This window comes from Dermacentor variabilis, chromosome 7 (genome assembly GCF_050947875.1).
Source record: "Dermacentor variabilis isolate Ectoservices chromosome 7, ASM5094787v1, whole genome shotgun sequence".
NCBI lineage: Eukaryota > Metazoa > Arthropoda > Arachnida > Ixodida > Ixodidae > Dermacentor > Dermacentor variabilis.
The window spans coordinates 46,838,130-46,845,805 of record NC_134574.1 but is presented as its reverse complement, the minus strand read 5'-3'; positions in this window follow the sequence as shown (position 1 = coordinate 46,845,805).

The window sequence follows — 7,676 nt, the reverse complement described above, 5'->3', positions numbered from 1 at the left end:
TCGGATCTTAAGTTACAATTTTGACGGTGAAGCGATCTCATCTACATGGTTCAATAACGCACGACACCTCCATGATTGGAGAATATTTGTTACCTTGGTCTGATTAACGAGAATTAATTTGATCGATATGTAATTGGTCATCACATGTTTTATGAGTTATCAGAAATATTGTGATCATAAACAATGGATGAATATTTTCATGAACGATGTAATTACACAGATGGCAAGTACTGTATATATACCAGTGCACAGTGTGTACCAAAAGGCTTGATGAGTCACGTACTCATTGGCATATACCTAGCCATTTAACCGTGGAATACACCCAGTGGCACGTATTAATTTACACAAGTTGGCATGAAACAGTGCCAGATACCCAGCGACTCAATTTGATGGGAATAACATTGGAAACAGTCATAATACCGGAAAGTGTCTTAAGAACGCAACAAGTCTAATTGTATTGAAAAAGAAAACAAACAGTCCTGATTTTGGGATTCTCTGCAGCTTATTCCGTTCATTCTACGGCAATTTGCAAAGCCTGCAATGTTCTTGAAGGTTCAATGCTTTTCTAGCGCCAAGAGTTCTGCGTGCGCATAGTGGCCGCAGTAAGGACACAGCAGTAGTCGCACTGCTACTGACTTTATACTTACGTAAGCTTCACGCATTCCCTAACGCCGCAAATTTAAAAATGTATCTGGCGATGGTGCCGTGTCCATGCACCGTAAATAAATTGCTATATAACCATAACGTATCGAGCATCATAAAAATAATGAAACATTGAAATAAGACATGGCTGTTTTCGTACTTTTATATTATCGTAATATTTTGCTATTCATCACGGCTGCATTTACAGATCGCACAAACACGTAAAAATATTGTTTTGCGTAGGGTACCCTTACGCAGGGGTGATTAAAAATTGTGTTGGAATGTCATATACTCCTATAAGATTCGCTCTCGTCCGTACACCGAATAACCTTACAGCCTGTTTTGTTCAAATGAGGAACCCACTATATCCAACACACGAAACCAGGCTGTGTAACCTAGGGACCTTATCTATATCTCTGACAGATTCTTTTTACATTGCTTTCGACAGCTCAAAAGGCAAAGTTCTGTTGCACCTATTCTCGTTTCATTTCCAGAGAACTGTATTTATTGAAAGCATCCTGTTCATTATAAACATTTCTTTTTTCGTTCAGAGCAAGACAATATAAAGGAAAGGCTCCAAGGAAAATAATTTTCATTTGATAGAATTAGTAAACCTTATCTCACAACATACGTGACCATAACTGCCAGAACCACCATGAGCAAGATCCATAGTTCATCTTTCGAGTACGGTATCCTTGAAAATCATCATCATTCTGGACGTTAGGCTCAGAAAATGTTCGTTGCAGCAAACACTGCGTATGTGGCTCTCTTTCTGCTGTAATGTATTCCACATGCTGAACTCCTTATTCCTTTTCATTCATTTCAACATTCAAGAGAAAATCAAACCACCGCGGCAGTCCAGTGGTCATGGGAACGCGTGAGGTTGTTGGTGCGACCATGGAAGCAGTGGCCACATTTCGATGGAAACAAAATGCAAAAAAGCACCCACGTACTTAGACTGGGCAAGAATTGAAGAAACCGCAGGTTGTATAAATTATTCCGGAGTGTAAGGAGTACGATATCGTAGTTTTGGCATCTAAAACCCTAGACTTTATGTTTTTGTCGGCACAAAAGAAGACATTGTATAAATGAGCTACCGTAGGTACTCGGCCACACGCCCTACTCGAGCAAGAGTAGTGCACGCAACATAGCAGCATCAAATTAGAAAACAATAGAAACAGGAGGAAACTGCATCGCACAAACAACGCACGTGGATTGCATAGTCTTCGAAATTTGTTGTAAAGATATTGTCACGTGGAGTGACGACTGAAGAACACAGTAGGAATACGGTGTAAAACCAAACTAACTTTTATTGGGCGAACCTGTGCCCACAAAAGCAGGCTACACTTAAAGAATGGCGACAACGGCGAACACAGTCGGCGATCGTCAAAATCTGATCAGCGAGTCGAACGTGTCGGCTTGTGTACAGCAGTCGTCGAATGTTCCAGACTAATCGCTTGGACCCACGTGTCTTCCACAAAGTTCTACACCATTCGCGTCACGCGATGAAATCAGATAACATAAGGTTCGGCGACAACATACAGCGGATAGAAGCATCGATAGCTTTCCAGAAACTTCGGATACATGCAGGCGCGTCCCGCGCTGTGCGATAACATTTGTTAGGCGGCGAAACGTGTCCCCCTATAAGGATAAGTACGCGTGTCAATATTTAGCCAAAGATACCGAGTGATCATTTTTTTTAAGTTTTACAGGAACATTAAGAATTGTCTGTGCAGCTAGGTGGCATAATTCTTGTCTTGAAGGTGAAAAATTCAGCGCTATATTAAGGACAACCCACAAAGAAGCGACAATACAAGCACTCGCGCAGTGCTTGTCTCGTATCTTGTTTGTGGGTTCTCCTGGGTTTTGCGCTGAATTTTTCACTTTCGAAATGCCTTGTACCAACTAACCTAAAATGAAGTTTGGTTATAATTCTAGTCATTGCTCTAGCTACTTCAAAGAGGCCGACTTTGCCCAAGAAAAAAAAAAGCCACGTAATTCAGAGAGATAAATTAAAAGAAGAACTCCATAATAAGTTACATTATAAGGAATATTGCATTTCACGAATTGTAGTGGGTTAAATTGCTAGGGGCATCCGCTTGGAAATGATTTCGGAATAAAACAAGTTTCTTGCTAGGCATTCACAAAGTTTGTGATGAAATACATTGCTGTTCTAGTCACTTCTGTGTTTCAATCCCTGAAAAAACGCTTTCTTAAAAAATTACTAGAACAGTTAATTTTTTACCTCTGGTTCGATGGCATATGCCTCGAAATCCTTGGGAACGCTTAAAAGTGAGGGTCAACGGCGAATACATCTGCAAGCTTCTGTTTGCAAACGGCATTGTCCCGTTCAGCAACACTGTGGATCAAGTGCAACAAATGAATGAGGACTTTACCTGAGAGAGTGTAAGAGTAGGGTTGAAGATAGGTATGCAGGAGACGAAAGTAACATTCAATAGCCTGGCAAGGGAACAAGAATTCATCACTGACGTCAGTCTCTAGAGTCTGTGCAGGGGTACGTTTGTCTGGGTGAGTTACTCACAGGGAATCCTGACCATGAGAAGGAAACTTACACAACAATGAAAATGATTTGTAGTACATACAGCTGGCATTCCCAAATTCTGACTGAGAGCTTACCATTATCTGAAAAAGAAAAGTTTGCGATCTTTACCCTCTAGTGGTGCTAACACATCAGGCACAAACTTGGCGGTTAACTAAGGAGATCGAGAACAACGAGTAAAGAGCGATGGAACGAAAAATATTAAGCGCAGCCTTAAGAGACCACAAGACAGCGTTATGGATCACAGAGCAAATGGGAATGGCCGATATTGTAATGGACATCAAAAATTTTTTTCTGGGCAGGCCTTGTAATGGATAGGGCAGATAACCGCTGAACCATTATACTTAAAGACAATGGACGGGGGCCACCCTCGAGAACATGCAAATATAAGTAGTGATGAAATTAGGAAATTTGCCGGCGGAAGTTTGAATGAGCTAGCGCATAGAAGGGGAACAGACTATCGCTGAGAGAGGTAATTGTCTTGGCAGTGGGCTTAAAGATGGGCTGGTGATGATGATCATCATTATCATCATCAGCCTGGTTACGCCCACTGCAGGGCAAAGGCCTCTCCCATACTTCTCCAACAACCCCGGTCATGTACCAATCGTGGCCATGCCGTCCCTGCAAACTTCTTAATCTCATTCGCCCACCTAACTTTCTGCCGCCCCCTGCTACGCTTCCCTTCCCTTGGGATCCAGTCCGTAACCCTTAATGACCATCGGTTATCTTCCCTCCTCATTACATGTCCTGCCCATGCCCATTTCTTTTTCTTGATTTCAACTAAGATGTCATTAACTCGCGTTTGTTCCCTCACCCAATCTGCTCTTTTCTTATCCCTTAACGTTACACCTATCATTCTTCTTTCCATAGCTCGTTGTGTCGTCCTCAATTTGAGTAGAACCCTTTTAGTAAGCCTCCAGGTTTCTGCCCCGTAGGTGAGTACTGGTAAGACACAGCTATTATATACTTTTCTCTTGAGGGATAATGGCAACCTGCTGTTCATGATTTGGGAATGCCTGCCAAACGCACCCCAGCCCATTCTTATTCTTCGGATTATTTCCGTCTCATGATCCGGATCCGCCGTCACTACCTGCCCTAAGTAGATGTATTCCCTTACGACTTCCAGTGCCTCGCTGCCTATTGTAAATTGCTGTTCTCTCCCGAGACTGTTAAGCATTACTTTAGTTTTCTGCAGATTAATTTTTAGACCCACTCTTCTGCTTTGCCTCTCCAGGTCAGTGAGCATGCATTGCAATTGGTCCCCTGAGTTACTAAGCAAGGCAATATCATCAGCGAATCGCAAGTTACTAAGGTATTCTCCATTAACTTTTATCCCCAATTCTTCCCAAATCCAGGTCTCTGAATACCTCCTGTAAACACGCTGTGAATAGCATTGGAGATATCGTATCTCCCTGCCTGACGCCTTTCTTTATTGGGATTTTGTTGCTTGCTTTATGGGGGACTACGGTGGCTGTGGAGCCGCTATAGATATCTTCCAGTATTTTTACATATGGCTCATCTACACCCTGATTCCGTAATGCCTCCATGACTGCTGAGGTTTCGACTGAATCAAACGCTTTCTCGTAATCAATGAAAGCTATATATAAGGGTTGGTTATATTCTGCACATTTCTCTATCACTTGATTGATAGTGTGAATATGGTCTATTGTTGAGTAGCCTTTACGGAATCCTGCCTGGTCCTTTGGTTGACAGAAGTGATGATCAGGATGATCGTAAACCCACGCCATCCTCAAAATTTGTCATAATTGAATATGCTTGCACACTAATCGGCTACAATTAATAAATTGGATAAATTACCATAAAGTAATTATTTACAAGTATGGAATTCTCAAATTTTTATAAGGTGTTTCCATTTCCCATGCAAATAACGGCCCCCTCTGAATATTCCTGCTGAAGGACTCCAAATAATCTATCTGCCGCCCCACAGTCGAATTTTACCATTCTCTAAGCCCTTAAACTGGTCACTCCGTATATCTAACGCAATTGATTAAACAGAGGAGAGCTGTACTTACGAGTGTGCTGTGATGCCGAGCCTGAGAGAGAGCGACAGCGATATTGGTGAGAACAAGACAAACAGAAGGTGCGTGACTTGCATTTCTGAAGAGGCATATTTAGAACCGCGCAAGCTTGCACAAGCTTGTACAGCATCATGAAGTTTACGCTCATCGCGTTAAGTCGTCTCGTGTGTCCTCCTTATTTCGTGTTGTACAGTTTCATCATGAAAAATAAATGTGCTAAGAGAACAGTACCGTTAACCCTATTAATTGAAACGATATCAGAAGTATAAATGCCGTTGCAAAATTAGCACGGAAGGGATCTCTTGAGTATGATCTGCACCTGCTAAATGTCGCGACAAAAAAAAAAAATGTGCGGTTCCTACACGGGTGTATGCGGAAAGTTTACGTTGCATACCTAACGTCGAAGCATATCATCCGTTTTATTTCTATTTGCGTGTTAAGGAGCCATACCAACAGTATTTTTTAAAAACAAATATGAAATGCCCGATGAGAAGGATTTTATGTTGCATTGAGTGAATAGAAAGAAATCCTGTACATGTTGTGGGAACGCTTGTGAATTTTATCTTCCTTTTTCTCTTTTATAGAGTGCCCGATATGAAAGACGGCTGCATTGCAGTAGTCAGGGCGTCTCTAATAGTTCTCACGTATATTGGTGGAGCACCAGCATCATGGAAGGCCTGGACACCCTTGAATGCCAATTCTAGCGCGCTCTTTCAAGAGCTGGCTAACATCGCCCTCAACAACCGTACTGCCGGCCGCTACTATGATGCTGTGCTTGACGTCATCGACGTGCATAAGCGAGTGAGAAACTTCTAGCAGCTCTTTTTGCATGATTGTATACACTGCACCCGCGAGAAGAGCGCCATTGAAAAGCTTTACCATAACAGAATATGTGCCATGTTTTGCGTTAAAAGAACAAAAATGACTTCCATCTGCTATGATTAAGCGCACTTGTAGTAAGAGTATAATGTCTGGTCAGCGCAGCTATAATGGCCTAACTTTAGGTACCAACGACCAGCCTGCATAAACAAATATTGCGCAGTCATCCAAATTTTTATGCAGGAAATTGCGAGTCGCGCTTCCTGTAAATATAATGTGCAGCGAGACAATGTTTCGAGTGAGCGGTGAGCCTTCTTTGTATTTGGAGGTTAGTTTTTGAGCACATTTCACGGTGTTTCGCCGTACTGCGTTCTCATGTATAAGATACGGGGGGAGGAGGGTTATACTGCATCCACCTTGTGAACAAATTCATTTGGGATCCTGGTGAAGTGCTGATTGGCTGGCTGGCGTACCAGCCAGAAGAAGATAGCCGATCTCAGCCACTCTTCACCCTTGTACGGCTCCTGCCAATTAACAGCGGCTGAAGTGGACTGTCCACTAGGAGGACAATTACAGGAAGCTACAAAAATCGTGTGCACTATCAACTAATGCGTAAGCATTGTTTGGCTCGGCTGTGACTTAGCTTTTGCTTTGTTATGCTTGCTTGTTCTTTCCCTAGCTTATCGCGTCTGCCACTTCCACTCGAAACGAATGCTTAATCTTTCTATGCGCATTTCTCGCCGCACTTGGCCTTTTCAGTACAATCGTACCAATTTAGCCTGAACACCGGGCACGAGAGCGCCTTGACGGAGCAGAGCGGTCGAATAGGAACACGAGCGGCCGCAGTAACGCGTGAGCCGTTGCGTGAGGGCAGAGTGCACAACCGCTATGCCGTGTCACCCTCGCTGTCAAGCTGGGAAGCCCGTGTTACGCGCGCGTTCCTTGTGCGCCCAAGCTCACACATGCCTTCTAAGTGCGCTTTGGTAAGGCCCAATGAACAGCTCCAAGCGTCTCAACGCGCTTGCTTGCCCGCGAGGTGCTCCTCACTCACACGACGCTCAGCATTGTTCAGTTGGACATTAGGCTACCCTAAAATCTCAAGTTGGCCCAACCGCAAAGTTAGCTTGGTCCATCCATAGATTTCAACTTGGCGCGTGCCCGAAATGAGGCTGGTCCACCTCGAAATTTCAAGTTGGCCTACGTCCAAAGTTAGTTTGGCCCGACCCCAAGTTTCCAGTTTTGCCCACCGCCACATTTACCTTGGCTCACCCCCAGATTTCATATTGGCCCGCCCCAAAAGTTATGATGACCTATCCCGAAGTGTTAAGTTGGCTCACCTGAAATTTCATGTTGGCCCACCCATAAACTTAAGTTGGCACATCCCCGAATTTCAGTTTGCCCAACCCCAGATTTCGACTTGGCCCACCCCCAAATATTATTTGACCCCCGTTCAGATTTTAAGTTGGCGCACCCCCAAATTTAGTTTAGCCAATTTCTAAATTTCATATTCATCTGGCCCCAAACTTCACCTTTACCAAACCCCAAATTAAAGTTGGTCCACCACAAATATAAGTTTCCTGATGCACTCTCTAAGGTGCACTATGTATGTCTATAGG